A 24,144-nucleotide genomic window follows, 5' to 3' on the forward strand; every position below is an offset into this window, starting at 1 on the left:
TCTGCGCAGCGGTTTGGGAGTGAACATCAAAATTACATTTCTCGGCCATATCGCGTAGATCTCACTGTGAAAAGGCTTAAATGACTTTTTTCAACTAAGTTTGATGATTGCGCTCAAACCAAATGTCCTAGAACCAAATTTCCAAATGTAACTACTAAATTGTGATACAATACACTATTGGGTGAAGTTTGGTTGACTTCTGCGCAGCGGTTTTGGAGTCATCAAAATTACATTTCTCGGCCATATCGCGTAGATCTCACTGAGAAAAGGCTTAAATGACTTTTTTTTAACTAACTTTGAGGATTGCGCTCAAACCAAATGTCCTAGAACCAAATTTCCAAATGTAACTACTAGATTGTGATACAATACACTATTGGGTGAAGTTTGTTTGACTTCTGCGCAGCGGTTTGGGAGTTAACATCAAAATTACATTTCTCGGCCATATCGCGTAGATCTCACTGCGAAAAGGCTTGAATGACTTTTTTTAACTAAGTTTGAGGATTGCGCTCAAACCAAATGTCCTAGAACCAAATTTCCAAATGTAACTACTAGATTGTGAAACAATACACTATTGGGTGAAGTTTGGTTGACTTCTGCGCAGCGGTTTGGGAGTTATCAAAATTACATTTCTCGGCCATATCGCGTAGATCTCACTGTGAAAAGGTTTAAATGACTTTTTTAAACTAAGTTTGATGATTGCGCTCAAACCAAATGTACTAGAACCAAATTTCCAAATGTAACTACTAAATTGTGATACAATACACTATTGGGTGAAGTTTGGTTGACTTCTGCGCAGCGGTTTGGGAGTTATCAAAATTACATTTCTCGGCCATATCGCGTAGATCTCACTGTGAAAAGGCTTAAATGACTTTTTTTAACTAAGTTTGATGATTGCGCTCAAACCAAATGTCCTAGAACCAAATTTCCAAATGTAACTACTAGATTGTGATACAATACATTATTGGGTGAAGTTTGACTTCTGCGCAGCGGTTTGGGAGTTAATATCAAAATTACATTTCTCGGCCATATCGCGTAGATCTCACTGTGAAAAGGCTTAAATGACTTTTTTTTAACAAAGTTTGATGATTGCGCTCAAACCAAATGTCCTAGAACAAAATTCCCAAATGTAACTACTAGATTGTGATACAATACACTATTGGGTGAAGTTTGGTTGACTTCTGCCTAGCGGTTTGGGAGTGAACATCAAAATTACATTTCTCGGCCATATCGCATAGATCTCACTGTGAAAAGGCTTAAATGACTTTTTTTAACTAAGTTTGATGATTGCGCTCAAACCAAATGTCCTAGAACCAAATTTCCAAATGTAACTACTAGATTGTGATACAATACATTATTGGGTGAAGTTTGGTTGACTTCTGCGCAGCGGTTTGGGAGTTAACATCAAAATTACATTTCTCGGCCATATCGCGTAGATCTCACTGTGAAAAGGCTTAAATGACTTTTTTTTAACTAAGTTTGATGATTGCGCTCAAACCAAATGTCCTACAACCAAATTTCCAAATGTAACTACTAGATTGTGATACAATACACTATTAGGTGAAGTTTGGTTGACTTCTGCGCAGCGGTTTGGGAGTTAACATCAAAATTACATTTCTCGGCCATATCGCGTAGATCTCACTGAGAAAAGGCTTAAATGACTTTTTTTTAACTAAGTTTGAGGATTGCGCTCAAACCAAATGTCCTAGAACCAAATTTCCAAATGTAACTACTAGATTGTGATACAATACACTATTGGGTGAAGTTTGGTTGACTTCTGCGCAGCGGTTTGGGAGTTATCAAAATTACAATTCTCGGCCATATCGCGTAGATCTCACTGTGAAAAGGCTTAAATGACTTTTTTTAACTAAGTTTGATGATTGCGCTCAAACCAAATGTCCTAGAACCAAATTTCCAAATGTAACTACTAGATTGTGATACAATACATTATTGGGTGAAGTTTGACTTCTGCGCAGCGGTTTGGGAGTTAATATCAAAATTACATTTCTCGGCCATATCGCGTAGATCTCACTGTGAAAAGGCTTAAATGACTTTTTTTTAACTAAGTTTGATGATTGCGCTCAAACCAAATGTCCTAGAACCAAATTTCCAAATGTAACTACTAGATTGTGATACAATACACTATTAGGTGAAGTTTGGTTGACTTCTGCGCAGCGGTTTGGGAGTTAACATCAAAATTACATTTCTCGGCCATATCGCGTAGATCTCATTGTGAAAAGGCTTAAATGACTTTTTTTTAACTAAGTTTGATGATTGCGCTCAAACCAAATGTCCTAGAACCAAATTCCCAAATGTAACTACTAGATTGTGTTACAATACACTATTGGGTGAAGTTTGGTTGACTTCTGCCTAGCGGTTTGGGAGTGAACATCAAAATTACATTTCTCGGCCATATCGCATAGATCTCACTGTAAAAAGGCTTAAATGACTTTTTTAATTAAGTTTGATGATTGCGCTCAAACCAAATGTCCTAGAACCAAATTTCCAAATGTAACTACTAGATTGTGATACAATACACTATTGGGTGAAGTTTGGTTGACTTCTGCGCAGCGGTTTGGGAGTTATCAAAATTACATTTCTCGGCCATATCGCGTAGATCTCACTGAGAAAAGGCTTAAATGACTTTTTTTTAACTAAGTTTGAGGATTGCGCTCAAACCAAATGTCCTAGAACCAAATTTCCAAATGTAACTACTAGATTGTGATACAATACACTATTGGGTGAAGTTTGGTTGACTTCTGCGCAGCGGTTTGGGAGTTAACATCAAAATTACATTTCTCGGCCATATCGCGTAGATCTCACTGCGAAAAGGCTTAAATGACTTTTTTTAACTAAGTTTGAGGATTGCGCTCAAACCAAATGTCCTAGAACCAAATTTCCAAATGTAACTACTAGATTGTGATACAATACACTATTGGGTGAAGTTTGGTTGACTTCTGCGCAGCGGTTTGGGAGATATCAAAATTACATTTCTCGGCCATATCGCGTAGATCTCACTGTGAAAAGGCTAAAATGACTTTTTTTAAACTAAGTTTGAGGATTGCGCTCAAACCAAATGTCCTAGAACCAAATTTCCAAATGTAACTACTAGATTGTGATACAATACACTATTGGGTGAAGTTTGGTTGACTTCTGCGCAGCGGTTTTGGAGTTAACATCAAAATTACATTTCTCGGCCATATCGCGTAGATCTCACTGAGAAAAGGCTTAAATGACTTTTTTTAACTAAGTTTGAGGATTGCGCTCAAACCAAATGTCCTAGAACCAAATTTCCAAATGTAACTACTAGATTGTGATACAATACACTATTGGGTGAAGTTTGGTTGACTTCTGCGCAGCGGTTTGGGAGTTAACATCAAAATTACATTTCTCGGCCATATCGCGTAAATCTCACTGTGAAAAGGCTTAAATGACTTTTTTTAACTAAGTTTGAGGATTGCGCTCAAACCAAATGTCCTACAACCAAATTTCCAAATGTAACTACTAGATTGTGATACAATACACTATTGGGTGAAGTTTGGTTGACTTCTGCGCAGCGGTTTTGGAGTTAACATCAAAATTACATTTCTCGGCCATATCGCGTAGATCTCACTGTGAAAAGGCTTAAATGATTTTTTTTTAACTAAGTTTGAGGATTGCGCTCAAACCAAATGTCCTAGAACCAAATTTCCAAATGTAACTACTAGATTGTGATACAATACACTATTGGGTGAAGTTTGGTTGACTTCTGCGCAGCGGTTTGGGAGTTAACATCAAAATTACATTTCTCGGCCATATCGCGTAGATCTCACTGTGAAAAGGCTTAAATGACTTTTTTTAACTAAGTTTGAGGATTGCGCTCAAACCAAATGTCCTAGAACCAAATTTCCAAATGTAACTACTAGATTGTGATACAATACACTATTGGGTGAAGTTTGGTTGACTTCTGCGCAGCGGTTTGGGAGTTAACATCAAAATTACATTTCTCGGCCATATCGCGTAGATCTCACTGCGAAAAGGCTTAAATGACTTTTTTTAACTAAGTTTGAGGATTGCGCTCAAACCAAATGTCCTAGAACCAAATTTCCAAATGTAACTACTAGATTGTGATACAATACACTATTGGGTGAAGTTTGGTTGACTTCTGCGCAGCGGTTTGGGAGTTAACATCAAAATTACATTTCTCGGCCATATCGCGTAGATCTCACTGTGAAAAGGCTTAAATGACTTTTTTTAACTAAGTTTGAAGATTGCGCTCAAACCAAATGTCCTAGAACCAAAATTCCAAATGTAACTACTAGATTGTGATACAATACACTATTGGGTGAAGTTTGGTTGACTTCTGCGCAGCGGTTTGGGAGTTAACATCAAAATTACATTTCTCGGCCATATCGCGTAGATCTCACTGCGAAAAGGCTTAAATGACTTTTTTTATCTAAGTTTGAGGATTGCGCTCAAACCAAATGTCCTAGAACCAAATTTCCAAATGTAACTACTAGATTGTGATACAATACACTATTGGGTGAAGTTTGGTTGACTTCTGCGCAGCGGTTTGGGAGTTAACATCAAAATTACATTTCTCGGCCATATCGCGTAGATCTCACTGTGAAAAGGCTTAAATGACTTTTTGTAACTAAGTTTGATGATTGCGCTCAAACCAAATGTCCTAGAACCAAATTTCCAAATGTAACTACTAGATTGTGATACAATACACTATTGGGTGAAGTTTGGTTTACTTCTGCGCAGCGGTTTGGGAGTTAACATCAAAATTAAATTTCTCGGCCATATCGCGTAGATCTCACTGCGAAAAGGCTTAAATGACTTTTTTTAACTAAGTTTGAGGATTGCGCTCAAACCAAATGTCCTAGAACCAAATTTCCAAATGTAACTACTAGATTGTGATACAATACACTATTGGGTGAAGTTTGGTTGACTTCTGCGCAGCGGTTTGGGAGTTAACATCAAAATTACATTTCTCGGCCATATCGCGTAGATCTCACTGTGAAAAGGCTTAAATGACTTTTTTTAACTAAGTTTGAAGATTGCGCTCAAACCAAATGTCCTAGAACCAAATTTCCAAATGTAACTACTAGATTGTGATACAATACACTATTGGGTGAAGTTTGGTTGACTTCTGCGCAGCGGTTTGGGAGTTAACATCAAAATTACATTTCTCGGCCATATCGCGTAGATCTCACTGCGAAAAGGCTTAAATGACTTTTTTTATCTAAGTTTGAGGATTGCGCTCAAACCAAATGTCCTAGAACCAAATTTCCAAATGTAACTACTAGATTGTGATACAATACACTATTGGGTGAAGTTTGGTTGACTTCTGCGCAGCGGTTTGGGAGTTAACATCAAAATTACATTTCTCGGCCATATCGCGTAGATCTCACTGTGAAAAGGCTTAAATGACTTTTTGTAACTAAGTTTGATGATTGCGCTCAAACCAAATGTCCTAGAACCAAATTTCCAAATGTAACTACTAGATTGTGATACAATACACTATTGGGTGAAGTTTGGTTGACTTCTGCCTAGCGGTTTGGGAGTTAACATCAAAATTACATTTCTCGGCCATATCGCGTAGATCTCACTGTGAAAAGGCTTACATGACTTTTTTTAAACTAAGTTTGAGGATTGCGCTCAAACCAAATGTCCTAGAACCAAATTTCCAAATGTAACTACTAGATTGTGATACAATACACTATTGGGTGAAGTTTGGTTTACTTCTGCGCAGCGGTTTGGGAGTTAACATCAAAATTACATTTCTCGGCCATATCGCGTAGATCTCACTGCGAAAAGGCTTAAATGACTTTTTTTAACTAAGTTTGAGGATTGCGCTCAAACCAAATGTCCTAGAACCAAATTTCCAAATGTAACTACTAGATTGTGATACAATACACTATTGGGTGAAGTTTGGTTGACTTCTGCGCAGCGGTTTGGGAGTTAACATGAAAATTACATTTCTCGGCCATATCGCGTAGATCTCACTGCGAAAAGGCTTAAATGACTTTTTTTAACTAAGTTTGAGGATTGCGCTCAAACCAAATGTCCTAGAACCAAATTTCCAAATGTAACTACTAGATTGTGATACAATACACTATTGGGTGAAGTTTGGTTGACTTCTGCGCAGCGGTTTTGGAGTCATCAAAATTACATTTCTCGGCCATATCGCGTAGATCTCACTGAGAAAAGGCTTAAATGACTTTTTTTTAACTAAGTTTGAGGATTGCGCTCAAACCAAATGTCCTAGAACCAAATTTCCAAATGTAACTACTAGATTGTGATACAATACACTATTGGGTGAAGTTTGGTTGACTTCTGCGCAGCGGTTTGGGAGTTAACATCAAAATTACATTTCTCGGCCATATCGCGTAGATCTCACTGCGAAAAGGCTTAAATGACTTTTTTTAACTAAGTTTGATGATTGCGCTCAAACCAAATGTCCTAGAACCAAATTTCCAAATGTAACTACTAGATTGTGATACAATACACTATTGGGTGAAGTTTGGTTTACTTCTGCGCAGCGGTTTGGGAGTTAACATCAAAATTAAATTTCTCGGCCATATCGCGTAGATCTCACTGCGAAAAGGCTTAAATGACTTTTTTTAACTAAGTTTGAGGATTGCGCTCAAACCAAATGTCCTAGAACCAAATTTCCAAATGTAACTACTAGATTGTGATACAATACACTATTGGGTGAAGTTTGGTTGACTTCTGCGCAGCGGTTTGGGAGTTAACATCAAAATTACATTTCTCGGCCATATCGCGTAGATCTCACTGTGAAAAGGCTTAAATGACTTTTTTTAACTAAGTTTGAAGATTGCGCTCAAACCAAATGTCCTAGAACCAAATTTCCAAATGTAACTACTAGATTGTGATACAATACACTATTGGGTGAAGTTTGGTTGACTTCTGCGCAGCGGTTTGGGAGTTAACATCAAAATTACATTTCTCGGCCATATCGCACAGATCTCACTGCGAAAAGGCTTAAATGACTTTTTTTATCTAAGTTTGAGGATTGCGCTCAAACCAAATGTCCTAGAACCAAATTTCCAAATGTAACTACTAGATTGTGATACAATACACTATTGGGTGAAGTTTGGTTGACTTCTGCGCAGCGGTTTGGGAGTTAACATCAAAATTACATTTCTCGGCCATATCGCGTAGATCTCACTGTGAAAAGGCTTAAATGACTTTTTGTAACTAAGTTTGATGATTGCGCTCAAACCAAATGTCCTAGAACCAAATTTCCAAATGTAACTACTAGATTGTGATACAATACACTATTGGGTGAAGTTTGGTTGACTTCTGCCTAGCGGTTTGGGAGTTAACATCAAAATTACATTTCTCGGCCATATCGCGTAGATCTCACTGTGAAAAGGCTTACATGACTTTTTTTAAACTAAGTTTGAGGATTGCGCTCAAACCAAATGTCCTAGAACCAAATTTCCAAATGTAACTACTAGATTGTGATACAATACACTATTGGGTGAAGTTTGGTTTACTTCTGCGCAGCGGTTTGGGAGTTAACATCAAAATTACATTTCTCGGCCATATCGCGTAGATCTCACTGCGAAAAGGCTTAAATGACTTTTTTTAACTAAGTTTGAGGATTGCGCTCAAACCAAATGTCCTAGAACCAAATTTCCAAATGTAACTACTAGATTGTGATACAATACACTATTGGGTGAAGTTTGGTTGACTTCTGCGCAGCGGTTTGGGAGTTAACATGAAAATTAAATTTCTCGGCCATATCGCGTAGATCTCACTGCGAAAAGGCTTAAATGACTTTTTTTAACTAAGTTTGAGGATTGCGCTCAAACCAAATGTCCTAGAACCAAATTTCCAAATGTAACTACTAGATTGTGATACAATACACTATTGGGTGAAGTTTGGTTGACTTCTGCGCAGCGGTTTTGGAGTCATCAAAATTACATTTCTCGGCCATATCGCGTAGATCTCACTGAGAAAAGGCTTAAATGACTTTTTTTTAACTAAGTTTGAGGATTGCGCTCAAACCAAATGTCCTAGAACCAAATTTCCAAATGTAACTACTAGATTGTGATACAATACACTATTGGGTGAAGTTTGGTTGACTTCTGCGCAGCGGTTTGGGAGTTAACATCAAAATTACATTTCTCGGCCATATCGCGTAGATCTCACTGCGAAAAGGCTTAAATGACTTTTTTTAACTAAGTTTGATGATTGCGCTCAAACCAAATGTCCTAGAACCAAATTTCCAAATGTAACTACTAGATTGTGATACAATACATTATTGGGTGAAGTTTGACTTCTGCGCAGCGGTTTGGGAGTTAATATCAAAATTACATTTCTCGGCCATATCGCGTAGATCTCACTGTGAAAAGGCTAAAATGACTTTTTTTAAACTAAGTTTGAGGATTGCGCTCAAACCAAATGTCCTAGAACCAAATTTCCAAATGTAACTACTAGATTGTGATACAATACACTATTGGGTGAAGTTTGGTTGACTTCTGCGCAGCGGTTTGGGAGTTAACATCAAAATTACATTTCTCGGCCATATCGCGTAGATCTCACTGCGAAAAGGCTTAAATGACTTTTTTTATCTAAGTTTGAGGATTGCGCTCAAACCAAATGTCCTAGAACCAAATTTCCAAATGTAACTACTAGATTGTGATACAATACACTATTGGGTGAAGTTTGGTTGACTTCTGCGCAGCGGTTTGGGAGTTAACATCAAAATTACATTTCTCGGCCATATCGCGTAGATCTCACTGTGAAAAGGCTTAAATGACTTTTTGTAACTAAGTTTGATGATTGCGCTCAAACCAAATGTCCTAGAACCAAATTTCCAAATGTAACTACTAGATTGTGATACAATACACTATTGGGTGAAGTTTGGTTGACTTCTGCCTAGCGGTTTGGGAGTTAACATCAAAATTACATTTCTCGGCCATATCGCGTAGATCTCACTGTGAAAAGGCTTACATGACTTTTTTTAAACTAAGTTTGAGGATTGCGCTCAAACCAAATGTCCTAGAACCAAATTTCCAAATGTAACTACTAGATTGTGATACAATACACTATTGGGTGAAGTTTGGTTTACTTCTGCGCAGCGGTTTGGGAGTTAACATCAAAATTACATTTCTCGGCCATATCGCGTAGATCTCACTGCGAAAAGGCTTGAATGACTTTTTTTAACTAAGTTTGAGGATTGCGCTCAAACCAAATGTCCTAGAACCAAATTTCCAAATGTAACTACTAGATTGTGATACAATACACTATTGGGTGAAGTTTGGTTGACTTCTGCGCAGCGGTTTTGGAGTCATCAAAATTACATTTCTCGGCCATATCGCGTAGATCTCACTGAGAAAAGGCTTAAATGACTTTTTTTTAACTAAGTTTGAGGATTGCGCTCAAACCAAATGTCCTAGAACCAAATTTCCAAATGTAACTACTAGATTGTGATACAATACACTATTGGGTGAAGTTTGGTTGACTTCTGCGCAGCGGTTTGGGAGTTAACATCAAAATTACATTTCTCGGCCATATCGCGTAGATCTCACTGCGAAAAGGCTTAAATGACTTTTTTTATCTAAGTTTGAGGATTGCGCTCAAACCAAATGTCCTAGAACCAAATTTCCAAATGTAACTACTAGATTGTGATACAATACACTATTGGGTGAAGTTTGGTTGACTTCTGCGCAGCGGTTTGGGAGTTAACATCAAAATTACATTTCTCGGCCATATCGCGTAGATCTCACTGTGAAAAGGCTTAAATGACTTTTTGTAACTAAGTTTGATGATTGCGCTCAAACCAAATGTCCTAGAACCAAATTTCCAAATGTAACTACTAGATTGTGATACAATACACTATTGGGTGAAGTTTGGTTGACTTCTGCCTAGCGGTTTGGGAGTTAACATCAAAATTACATTTCTCGGCCATATCGCGTAGATCTCACTGTGAAAAGGCTTACATGACTTTTTTTAAACTAAGTTTGAGGATTGCGCTCAAACCAAATGTCCTAGAACCAAATTTCCAAATGTAACTACTAGATTGTGATACAATACACTATTGGGTGAAGTTTGGTTTACTTCTGCGCAGCGGTTTGGGAGTTAACATCAAAATTACATTTCTCGGCCATATCGCGTAGATCTCACTGCGAAAAGGCTTAAATGACTTTTTTTAACTAAGTTTGAGGATTGCGCTCAAACCAAATGTCCTAGAACCAAATTTCCAAATGTAACTACTAGATTGTGATACAATACACTATTGGGTGAAGTTTGGTTTACTTCTGCGCAGCGGTTTGGGAGTTAACATCAAAATTACATTTCTCGGCCATATCGCGTAGATCTCACTGCGAAAAGGCTTGAATGACTTTTTTTAACTAAGTTTGAGGATTGCGCTCAAACCAAATGTCCTAGAACCAAATTTCCAAATGTAACTACTAGATTGTGATACAATACACTATTGGGTGAAGTTTGGTTGACTTCTGCGCAGCGGTTTTGGAGTCATCAAAATTACATTTCTCGGCCATATCGCGTAGATCTCACTGAGAAAAGGCTTAAATGACTTTTTTTTAACTAAGTTTGAGGATTGCGCTCAAACCAAATGTCCTAGAACCAAATTTCCAAATGTAACTACTAGATTGTGATACAATACACTATTGGGTGAAGTTTGGTTGACTTCTGCGCAGCGGTTTGGGAGTTAACATCAAAATTACATTTCTCGGCCATATCGCGTAGATCTCACTGCGAAAAGGCTTAAATGACTTTTTTTATCTAAGTTTGAGGATTGCGCTCAAACCAAATGTCCTAGAACCAAATTTCCAAATGTAACTACTAGATTGTGATACAATACACTATTGGGTGAAGTTTGGTTGACTTCTGCGCAGCGGTTTGGGAGTTAACATCAAAATTACATTTCTCGGCCATATCGCGTAGATCTCACTGTGAAAAGGCTTAAATGACTTTTTGTAACTAAGTTTGATGATTGCGCTCAAACCAAATGTCCTAGAACCAAATTTCCAAATGTAACTACTAGATTGTGATACAATACACTATTGGGTGAAGTTTGGTTGACTTCTGCCTAGCGGTTTGGAGTTAACATCAAAATTACATTTCTCGGCCATATCGCGTAGATCTCACTGTGAAAAGGCTTACATGACTTTTTTTAAACTAAGTTTGAGGATTGCGCTCAAACCAAATGTCCTAGAACCAAATTTCCAAATGTAACTACTAGATTGTGATACAATACACTATTGGGTGAAGTTTGGTTTACTTCTGCGCAGCGGTTTGGGAGTTAACATCAAAATTACATTTCTCGGCCATATCGCGTAGATCTCACTGCGAAAAGGCTTGAATGACTTTTTTTAACTAAGTTTGAGGATTGCGCTCAAACCAAATGTCCTAGAACCAAATTTCCAAATGTAACTACTAGATTGTGATACAATACACTATTGGGTGAAGTTTGGTTGACTTCTGCGCAGCGGTTTGGGAGTTAACATGAAAATTACATTTCTCGGCCATATCGCGTAGATCTCACTGCGAAAAGGCTTAAATGACTTTTTTTAACTAAGTTTGAGGATTGCGCTCAAACCAAATGTCCTAGAACCAAATTTCCAAATGTAACTACTAGATTGTGATACAATACACTATTGGGTGAAGTTTGGTTGACTTCTGCGCAGCGGTTTGGGAGTTAACATCAAAATTACATTTCTCGGCCATATCGCGTAGATCTCACTGTGAAAAGGCTTAAATGACTTTTTTTAACTAAGTTTGAAGATTGCGCTCAAACCAAATGTCCTAGAACCAAATTTCCAAATGTAACTACTAGATTGTGATACAATACACTATTGGGTGAAGTTTGGTTGACTTCTGCGCAGCGGTTTGGGAGTTAACATCAAAATTACATTTCTCGGCCATATCGCGTAGATCTCACTGCGAAAAGGCTTAAATGACTTTTTTTATCTAAGTTTGAGGATTGCGCTCAAACCAAATGTCCTAGAACCAAATTTCCAAATGTAACTACTAGATTGTGATACAATACACTATTGGGTGAAGTTTGGTTGACTTCTGCGCAGCGGTTTGGGAGTTAACATCAAAATTACATTTCTCGGCCATATCGCGTAATTCTCACTGTGAAAAGGCTTAAATGACTTTTTGTAACTAAGTTTGATGATTGCGCTCAAACCAAATGTCCTAGAACCAAATTTCCAAATGTAACTACTAGATTGTGATACAATACACTATTGGGTGAAGTTTGGTTTACTTCTGCGCAGCGGTTTGGGAGTTAACATCAAAATTACATTTCTCGGCCATATCGCGTAGATCTCACTGCGAAAAGGCTTAAATGACTTTTTTTAACTAAGTTTGAGGATTGCGCTCAAACCAAATGTCCTAGAACCAAATTTCCAAATGTAACTACTAGATTGTGATACAATACACTATTGGGTGAAGTTTGGATGACTTCTGCGCAGCGGTTTGGGAGTTAACATGAAAATTACATTTCTCGGCCATATCGCGTAGATCTCACTGCGAAAAGGCTTAAATGACTTTTTTTAACTAAGTTTGAGGATTGCGCTCAAACCAAATGTCCTAGAACCAAATTTCCAAATGTAACTACTAGATTGTGATACAATACACTATTGGGTGAAGTTTGGTTGACTTCTGCGCAGCGGTTTTGGAGTTAACATCAAAATTACATTTCTCGGCCATATCGCGTAGATCTCACTGTGAAAAGGCTTAAATGATTTTTTTTTACTAAGTTTGAGGATTGCGCTCAAACCAAATGTCCTAGAACCAAATTTTCAAATGTAACTACTAGATTGTGATACAATACACTATTGGGTGAAGTTTGGTTGACTTCTGCGCAGCGGTTTGGGAGTTAACATCAAAATTACATTTCTCGGCCATATCGCGTAGATCTCACTGTGAAAAGGCTTAAATGACTTTTTGTAACTAAGTTTGATGATTGCGCTCAAACCAAATGTCCTAGAACCAAATTTCCAAATGTAACTACTAGATTGTGATACAATACACTATTGGGTGAAGTTTGGTTGACTTCTGCCTAGCGGTTTGGGAGTTAACATCAAAATTACATTTCTCGGCCATATCGCGTAGATCTCACTGTGAAAAGGCTTACATGACTTTTTTTAAACTAAGTTTGAGGATTGCGCTCAAACCAAATGTCCTAGAACCAAATTTCCAAATGTAACTACTAGATTGTGATACAATACACTATTGGGTGAAGTTTGGTTTACTTCTGCGCAGCGGTTTGGGAGTTAACATCAAAATTACATTTCTCGGCCATATCGCGTAGATCTCACTGCGAAAAGGCTTAAATGACTTTTTTTAACTAAGTTTGAGGATTGCGCTCAAACCAAATGTCCTAGAACCAAATTTCCAAATGTAACTACTAGATTGTGATACAATACACTATTGGGTGAAGTTTGGTTGACTTCTGCGCAGCGGTTTGGGAGTTAACATGAAAATTACATTTCTCGGCCATATCGCGTAGATCTCACTGCGAAAAGGCTTAAATGACTTTTTTTAACTAAGTTTGAGGATTGCGCTCAAACCAAATGTCCTAGAACCAAATTTCCAAATGTAACTACTAGATTGTGATACAATACACTATTGGGTGAAGTTTGGTTGACTTCTGCGCAGCGGTTTTGGAGTCATCAAAATTACATTTCTCGGCCATATCGCGTAGATCTCACTGAGAAAAGGCTTAAATGACTTTTTTTTAACTAAGTTTGAGGATTGCGCTCAAACCAAATGTCCTAGAACCAAATTTCCAAATGTAACTACTAGATTGTGATACAATACACTATTGGGTGAAGTTTGGTTGACTTCTGCGCAGCGGTTTGGGAGTTAACATCAAAATTACATTTCTCGGCCATATCGCGTAGATCTCACTGCGAAAAGGCTTAAATGACTTTTTTTTAACTAAGTTTGATGATTGCGCTCAAACCAAATGTCCTAGAACCAAATTTCCAAATGTAACTACTAGATTGTGATACAATACACTATTGGGTGAAGTTTGGTTTACTTCTGCGCAGCGGTTTGGGAGTTAACATCAAAATTAAATTTCTCGGCCATATCGCGTAGATCTCACTGCGAAAAGGCTTAAATGACTTTTTTTAACTAAGTTTGAGGATTGCGCTCAAACCAAATGTCCTAGAACCAAATTTCCAAATGTAACTACTAGATTGTGATACAATACACTATTGGGTGAAGTTTGGTTGACTTCTGCGCAGCGGTTTGGGAGTTAACATCAAAATTACATTTCTCGGCCATATCGCGTAGATCTCACTGTGAAAAGGCTTAAATGACTTTTTTTAACTAAGTTTGAAGATTGCGCTCAAACCAAATGTCCTAGAACCAAATTTCCAAATGTAACTACTAGATTGTGATACAATACACTATTGGGTGAAGTTTGGTTGACTTCTGCGCAGCGGTTTGGGAGTTAACATCAAAATTACATTTCTCGGCCATATCGCGTAGATCTCACTGCGAAAAGGCTTAAATGACTTTTTTTATCTAAGTTTGAGGATTGCGCTCAAACCAAATGTCCTAGAACCAAATTTCCAAATGTAACTACTAGATTGTGATACAATACACTATTGGGTGAAGTTTGGTTGACTTCTGCGCAGCGGTTTGGGAGTTAACATCAAAATTACATTTCTCGGCCATATCGCGTAGATCTCACTGTGAAAAGGCTTAAATGACTTTTTGTAACTAAGTTTGATGATTGCGCTCAAACCAAATGTCCTAGAACCAAATTTCCAAATGTAACTACTAGATTGTGATACAATACACTATTGGGTGAAGTTTGGTTGACTTCTGCCTAGCGGTTTGGGAGTTAACATCAAAATTACATTTCTCGGCCATATCGCGTAGATCTCACTGTGAAAAGGCTTACATGACTTTTTTTAAACTAAGTTTGAGGATTGCGCTCAAACCAAATGTCCTAGAACCAAATTTCCAAATGTAACTACTAGATTGTGATACAATACACTATTGGGTGAAGTTTGGTTGACTTCTGCGCAGCGGTTTGGGAGTTAACATCAAAATTACATTTCTCGGCCATATCGCGTAGATCTCACTGCGAAAAGGCTTAAATGACTTTTTTTAACTAAGTTTGAGGATTGCGCTCAAACCAAATGTCCTAGAACCAAATTTCCAAATGTAACTACTAGATTGTGATACAATACACTATTGGGTGAAGTTTGGTTGACTTCTGCGCAGCGGTTTGGGAGTTAACATGAAAATTACATTTCTCGGCCATATCGCGTAGATCTCACTGCGAAAAGGCTTAAATGACTTTTTTTAACTAAGTTTGAGGATTGCGCTCAAACCAAATGTCCTAGAACCAAATTTCCAAATGTAACTACTAGATTGTGATACAATACACTATTGGGTGAAGTTTGGTTGACTTCTGCGCAGCGGTTTTGGAGTCATCAAAATTACATTTCTCGGCCATATCGCGTAGATCTCACTGAGAAAAGGCTTAAATGACTTTTTTTTAACTAAGTTTGAGGATTGCGCTCAAACCAAATGTCCTAGAACCAAATTTCCAAATGTAACTACTAGATTGTGATACAATACACTATTGGGTGAAGTTTGGTTGACTTCTGCGCAGCGGTTTGGGAGTTAACATCAAAATTACATTTCTCGGCCATATCGCGTAGATCTCACTGCGAAAAGGCTTAAATGACTTTTTTTAACTAAGTTTGATGATTGCGCTCAAACCAAATGTCCTAGAACCAAATTTCCAAATGTAACTACTAGATTGTGATACAATACATTATTGGGTGAAGTTTGACTTCTGCGCAGCGGTTTGGGAGTTAATATCAAAATTACATTTCTCGGCCATATCGCGTAGATCTCACTGTGAAAAGGCTAAAATGACTTTTTTTAAACTAAGTTTGAGGATTGCGCTCAAACCAAATGTCCTAGAACCAAATTTCCAAATGTAACTACTAGATTGTGATACAATACACTATTGGGTGAAGTTTGGTTGACTTCTGCGCAGCGGTTTGGGAGTTAACATCAAAATTACATTTCTCGGCCATATCGCGTAGATCTCACTGCGAAAAGGCTTAAATGACTTTTTTTATCTAAGTTTGAGGATTGCGCTCAAACCAAATGTCCTAGAACCAAATTTCCAAATGTAACTACTAGATTGTGATACAATACACTATTGGGTGAAGTTTGGTTGACTTCTGCGCAGCGGTTTGGGAGTTAACATCAAAATTACATTTCTCGGCCATATCGCGTAGATCTCACTGTGAAAAGGCTTAAATGACTTTTTGTAACTAAGTTTGATGATTGCGCTCAAACCAAATGTCCTAGAACCAAATTTCCAAATGTAACTACTAGATTGTGATACAATACACTATTGGGTGAAGTTTGGTTGACTTCTGCCTAGCGGTTTGGGAGTTAACATCAAAATTACATTTCTCGGCCATATCGCGTAGATCTCACTGTGAAAAGGCTTACATGACTTTTTTTAAACTAAGTTTGAGGATTGCGCTCAAACCAAATGTCCTAGAACCAAATTTCCAAATGTAACTACTAGATTGTGATACAATACACTATTGGGTGAAGTTTGGTTTACTTCTGCGCAGCGGTTTGGGAGTTAACATCAAAATTACATTTCTCGGCCATATCGCGTAGATCTCACTGCGAAAAGGCTTAAATGACTTTTTTTAACTAAGTTTGAGGATTGCGCTCAAACCAAATGTCCTAGAACCAAATTTCCAAATGTAACTACTAGATTGTGATACAATACACTATTGGGTGAAGTTTGGTTGACTTCTGCGCAGCGGTTTGGGAGTTAACATGAAAATTACATTTCTCGGCCATATCGCGTAGATCTCACTGCGAAAAGGCTTAAATGACTTTTTTTAACTAAGTTTGAGGATTGCGCTCAAACCAAATGTCCTAGAACCAAATTTCCAAATGTAACTACTAGATTGTGATACAATACACTATTGGGTGAAGTTTGGTTGACTTCTGCGCAGCGGTTTTGGAGTTAACATCAAAATTACATTTCTCGGCCATATCGCGTAGATCTCACTGTGAAAAGGCTTAAATGATTTTTTTTTAACTAAGTTTGAGGATTGCGCTCAAACCAAATGTCCTAGAACCAAATTTTCAAATGTAACTACTAGATTGTGATACAATACACTATTGGGTGAAGTTTGGTTGACTTCTGCGCAGCGGTTTGGGAGTTAACATCAAAATTACATTTCTCGGCCATATCGCGTAGATCTCACTGCGAAAAGGCTTAAATGACTTTTTTTAACTAAGTTTGAGGATTGCGCTCAAACCAAATGTCCTAGAACCAAATTTCCAAATGTAACTACTAGATTGTGATACAATACACTATTGGGTGAAGTTTGGTTGACTTCTGCGCAGCGGTTTGGGAGTTAACATCAAAATTACATTTCTCGGCCATATCGCGTAGATCTCACTGTGAAAAGGCTTAAATGACTTTTTTTAACTAAGTTTGAAGATTGCGCTCAAACCAAATGTCCTAGAACCAAATTTCCAAATGTAACTACTAGATTGTGATACAATACACTATTGGGTGAAGTTTGGTTGACTTCTGCGCAGCGGTTTGGGAGTTAACATCAAAATTACATTTCTCGGCCATATCGCGTAGATCTCACTGCGAAAAGGCTTAAATGACTTTTTTTATCTAAGTTTGAGGATTGCGCTCAAACCAAATGTCCTAGAACCAAATTTCCAAATGTAACTACTAGATTGTGATACAATACACTATTGGGTGAAGTTTGGTTGACTTCTGCGCAGCGGTTTGGGAGTTAACATCAAAATTACATTTCTCGGCCATATCGCGTAGATCTCACTGTGAAAAGGCTTAAATGACTTTTTGTAACTAAGTTTGATGATTGCGCTCAAACCAAATGTCCTAGAACCAAATTTCCAAATGTAACTACTAGATTGTGATACAATACACTATTGGGTGAAGTTTGGTTTACTTCTGCGCAGCGGTTTGGGAGTTAACATCAAAATTACATTTCTCGGCCATATCGCGTAGATCTCACTGCGAAAAGGCTTAAATGACTTTTTTTAACTAAGTTTGAGGATTGCGCTCAAACCAAATGTCCTACAACCAAATTTCCAAATGTAACTACTAGATTGTGATACAATACACTATTGGGTGAAGTTTGGATGACTTCTGCGCAGCGGTTTGGGAGTTAACATGAAAATTACATTTCTCGGCCATATCGCGTAGATCTCACTGCGAAAAGGCTTAAATGACTTTTTTTAACTAAGTTTGAGGATTGCGCTCAAACCAAATGTCCTAGAACCAAATTTCCAAATGTAACTACTAGATTGTGATACAATACACTATTGGGTGAAGTTTGGTTGACTTCTGCGCAGCGGTTTTGGAGTTAACATCAAAATTACATTTCTCGGCCATATCGCGTAGATCTCACTGTGAAAAGGCTTAAATGATTTTTTTTTACTAAGTTTGAGGATTGCGCTCAAACCAAATGTCCTAGAACCAAATTTTCAAATGTAACTACTAGATTGTGATACAATACACTATTGGGTGAAGTTTGGTTGACTTCTGCGCAGCGGTTTGGGAGTTAACATCAAAATTACATTTCTCGGCCATATCGCGTAGATCTCACTGCGAAAAGGCTTAAATGACTTTTTTTAACTAAGTTTGAGGATTGCGCTCAAACCAAATGTCCTAGAACCAAATTTCCAAATGTAACTACTAGATTGTGATACAATACACTATTGGGTGAAGTTTGGTTGACTTCTGCGCAGCGGTTTGGGAGTTAACATCACAATTACATTTCTCGGCCATATCGCGTAGATCTCACTGTGAAAAGGCTTAAATGACATTTTTTAACTAAGTTTGAAGATTGCGCTCAAACCAAATGTCCTAGAACCAAATTTCCAAATGTAACTACTAGATTGTGATACAATACACTATTGGGTGAAGTTTGGTTGACTTCTGCGCAGCGGTTTGGGAGTTAACATCAAAATTACATTTCTCGGCCATATCGCGTAGATCTCACTGCGAAAAGGCTTAAATGACTTTTTTTATCTAAGTTTGAGGATTGCGCTCAAACCAAATGTCCTAGAACCAAATTTCCAAATGTAACTACTAGATTGTGATACAATACACTATTGGGTGAAGTTTGGTTGACTTCTGCGCAGCGGTTTGGGAGTTAACATCAAAATTACATTTCTCGGCCATATCGCGTAGATCTCACTGTGAAAAGGCTTAAATGACTTTTTGTAACTAAGTTTGATGATTGCGCTCAAACCAAATGTCCTAGAACCAAATTTCCAAATGTAACTACTAGATTGTGATACAATACACTATTGGGTGAAGTTTGGTTGACTTCTGCCTAGCGGTTTGGGAGTTAACATCAAAATTACATTTCTCGGCCATATCGCGTAGATCTCACTGTGAAAAGGCTTAAATGACTTTTTTTAACTAAGTTTGAGGATTGCGCTCAAACCAAATGTCCTAGAACCAAATTTCTAAATGTAACTACTAGATTGTGATACAATACACTATTGGGTGAAGTTTGGTTGACTTCTGCGCAGCGGTTTGGGAGTGAACATCAAAATTACATTTCTCGGCCATATCGCATAGATCTCACTGTGAAAAGGCTTAAATGACTTTTTTAATTAAGTTTGATGATTGCGCTCAAACCAAATGTCCTAGAACCAAATTTCCAAATGTAACTACTAAATTGTGATACAATACACTATTGGGTGAAGTTTGGTTGACTTCTGCCTAGCGGTTTTGGAGTTAACATCAAAATTACATTTCTCGGCCATATCGCGTAGATCTCACTGTGAAAAGGCTTAAATGACTTTTTTTTTAACTAAATTTGATGATTGCGCTCAAACCAAATGTCCTAGAACCAAATTTCCAAATGTAACTACTAGATTGTGATACAATACACTATTGGGTGAAGTTTGGTTGACTTCTGCGCAGCGGTTTGGGAGTTATCAAAATTACATTTCTCGGCCATATCGCGTAGATCTCACTGTGAAAAGGCTTAAATGACTTTTTTCAACTAAGTTTGATGATTGCGCTCAAACCAAATGTCCTAGAACCAAATTTCCAAATGTAACTACTAAATTGTGATACAATACACTATTGGGTGAAGTTTGGTTGACTTCTGCGCAGCGGTTTTGGAGTCATCAAAATTACATTTCTCGGCCATATCGCGTAGATCTCACTGAGAAAAGGCTTAAATGACTTTTTTTTAACTAACTTTGAGGATTGCGCTCAAACCAAATGTCCTAGAACCAAATTTCCAAATGTAACTACTAGATTGTGATACAATACACTATTGGGTGAAGTTTGTTTGACTTCTGCGCAGCGGTTTGGGAGTTAACATCAAAATTACATTTCTCGGCCATATCGCGTAGATCTCACTGCGAAAAGGCTTGAATGACTTTTTTTAACTAAGTTTGAGGATTGCGCTCAAACCAAATGTCCTAGAACCAAATTTCCAAATGTAACTACTAGATTGTGAAACAATACACTATTGGGTGAAGTTTGGTTGACTTCTGCGCAGCGGTTTGGGAGTTATCAAAATTACATTTCTCGGCCATATCGCGTAGATCTCACTGTGAAAAGGTTTAAATGACTTTTTTAAACTAAGTTTGATGATTGCGCTCAAACCAAATGTACTAGAACCAAATTTCCAAATGTAACTACTAGATTGTGATACAATACATTATTGGGTGAAGTTTGACTTCTGCGCAGCGGTTTGGGAGTTAATATCAAAATTACATTTCTCGGCCATATCGCGTAGATCTCACTGTGAAAAGGCTTAAATGACTTTTTTTTAACAAAGTTTGATGATTGCGCTCAAACCAAATGTCCTAGAACAAAATTTCCAAATGTAACTACTAGATTGTGATACAATACACTATTGGGTGAAGTTTGGTTGACTTCTGCCTAGCGGTTTGGGAGTGAACATCAAAATTACATTTCTCGGCCATATCGCATAGATCTCACTGTGAAAAGGCTTAAATGACTTTTTTTAACTAAGTTTGATGATTGCGCTCAAACCAAATGTCCTAGAACCAAATTTCCAAATGTAACTACTAGATTGTGATACAATACATTATTGGGTGAAGTTTGGTTGACTTCTGCGCAGCGGTTTGGGAGTTAACATCAAAATTACATTTCTCGGCCATATCGCGTAGATCTCACTGTGAAAAGGCTTAAATGACTTTTTTTTAACTAAGTTTGATGATTGCGCTCAAACCAAATGTCCTACAACCAAATTTCCAAATGTAACTACTAGATTGTGATACAATACACTATTAGGTGAAGTTTGGTTGACTTCTGCGCAGCGGTTTGGGAGTTAACATCAAAATTACATTTCTCGGCCATATCGCGTAGATCTCACTGAGAAAAGGCTTAAATGACTTTTTTTTAACTAAGTTTGAGGATTGCGCTCAAACCAAATGTCCTAGAACCAAATTTCCAAATGTAACTACTAGATTGTGATACAATACACTATTGGGTGAAGTTTGGTTGACTTCTGCGCAGCGGTTTGGGAGTTATCAAAATTACAATTCTCGGCCATATCGCGTAGATCTCACTGTGAAAAGGCTTAAATGACTTTTTTTAACTAAGTTTGATGATTGCGCTCAAACCAAATGTCCTAGAACCAAATTTCCAAATGTAACTACTAGATTGTGATACAATACATTATTGGGTGAAGTTTGACTTCTGCGCAGCGGTTTGGGAGTTAATATCAAAATTACATTTCTCGGCCATATCGCGTAGATCTCACTGTGAAAAGGCTTAAATGACTTTTTTTTAACTAAGTTTGATGATTGCGCTCAAACCAAATGTCCTAGAACCAAATTTCCAAATGTAACTACTAGATTGTGATACAATACACTATTAGGTGAAGTTTGGTTGACTTCTGCGCAGCGGTTTGGGAGTTAACATCAAAATTACATTTCTCGGCCATATCGCGTAGATCTCATTGTGAAAAGGCTTAAATGACTTTTTTTTAACTAAGTTTGATGATTGCGCTCAAACCAAATGTCCTAGAACCAAATTCCCAAATGTAACTACTAGATTGTGTTACAATACACTATTGGGTGAAGTTTGGTTGACTTCTGCCTAGCGGTTTGGGAGTGAACATCAAAATTACATTTCTCGGCCATATCGCATAGATCTCACTGTAAAAAGGCTTAAATGACTTTTTTAATTAAGTTTGATGATTGCGCTCAAACCAAATGTCCTAGAACCAAATTTCCAAATGGAACTACTAAATTGTGATACAATACACTATTGGGTGAAGTTTGGTTGACTTCTGCCTAGCGGTTTGGGAGTTAACATCAAAATTACATTTCTCGGCCATATCGCATAGATCTCACTGTGAAAAGGCTTAAATGACTTTTTTTAACTAAGTTTGATGATTGCGCTCAAACCAAATGTCCTAGAACCAAATTTCCAAATGTAACTACTAGATTGTGATACAATACACTATTGGGTGAAGTTTGGTTGACTTCTGCGCAGCGGTTTGGGAGTTATCAAAATTACATTTCTCGGCCATATCGCGTAGATCTCACTGAGAAAAGGCTTAAATGACTTTTTTTTAACTAAGTTTGAGGATTGCGCTCAAACCAAATGTCCTAGAACCAAATTTCCAAATGTAACTACTAGATTGTGATACAATACACTATTGGGTGAAGTTTGGTTGACTTCTGCGCAGCGGTTTGGGAGTTAACATCAAAATTACATTTCTCGGCCATATCGCGTAGATCTCACTGCGAAAAGGCTTAAATGACTTTTTTTAACTAAGTTTGAGGATTGCGCTCAAACCAAATGTCCTAGAACCAAATTTCCAAATGTAACTACTAGATTGTGATACAATACACTATTGGGTGAAGTTTGGTTGACTTCTGCGCAGCGGTTTGGGAGATATCAAAATTACATTTCTCGGCCATATCGCGTAGATCTCACTGTGAAAAGGCTAAAATGACTTTTTTTAAACTAAGTTTGAGGATTGCGCTCAAACCAAATGTCCTAGAACCAAATTTCCAAATGTAACTACTAGATTGTGATACAATACACTATTGGGTGAAGTTTGGTTGACTTCTGCGCAGCGGTTTTGGAGTTAACATCAAAATTACATTTCTCGGCCATATCGCGTAGATCTCACTGAGAAAAGGCTTAAATGACTTTTTTTAACTAAGTTTGAGGATTGCGCTCAAACCAAATGTCCTAGAACCAAATTTCCAAATGTAACTACTAGATTGTGATACAATACACTATTGGGTGAAGTTTGGTTGACTTCTGCGCAGCGGTTTGGGAGTTAACATCAAAATTACATTTCTCGGCCATATCGCGTAAATCTCACTGTGAAAAGGCTTAAATGACTTTTTTTAACTAAGTTTGAGGATTGCGCTCAAACCAAATGTCCTACAACCAAATTTCCAAATGTAACTACTAGATTGTGATACAATACACTATTGGGTGAAGTTTGGTTGACTTCTGCGCAGCGGTTTTGGAGTTAACATCAAAATTACATTTCTCGGCCATATCGCGTAGATCTCACTGTGAAAAGGCTTAAATGATTTTTTTTTAACTAAGTTTGAGGATTGCGCTCAAACCAAATGTCCTAGAACCAAATTTCCAAATGTAACTACTAGATTGTGATACAATACACTATTGGGTGAAGTTTGGTTGACTTCTGCGCAGCGGTTTGGGAGTTAACATCAAAATTACATTTCTCGGCCATATCGCGTAGATCTCACTGTGAAAAGGCTTAAATGACTTTTTTTAACTAAGTTTGAGGATTGCGCTCAAACCAAATGTCCTAGAACCAAATTTCCAAATGTAACTACTAGATTGTGATACAATACACTATTGGGTGAAGTTTGGTTGACTTCTGCGCAGCGGTTTGGGAGTTAACATCAAAATTACATTTCTCGGCCATATCGCGTAGATCTCACTGCGAAAAGGCTTAAATGACTTTTTTTATCTAAGTTTGAGGATTGCGCTCAAACCAAATGTCCTAGAACCAAATTTCCAAATGTAACTACTAGATTGTGATACAATACACTATTGGGTGAAGTTTGGTTGACTTCTGCGCAGCGGTTTGGGAGTTAACATCAAAA

Source organism: Corythoichthys intestinalis, chromosome 20, assembly GCF_030265065.1.
Source record: "Corythoichthys intestinalis isolate RoL2023-P3 chromosome 20, ASM3026506v1, whole genome shotgun sequence".
Classification (NCBI taxonomy): Eukaryota; Metazoa; Chordata; class Actinopteri; order Syngnathiformes; family Syngnathidae; genus Corythoichthys; species Corythoichthys intestinalis.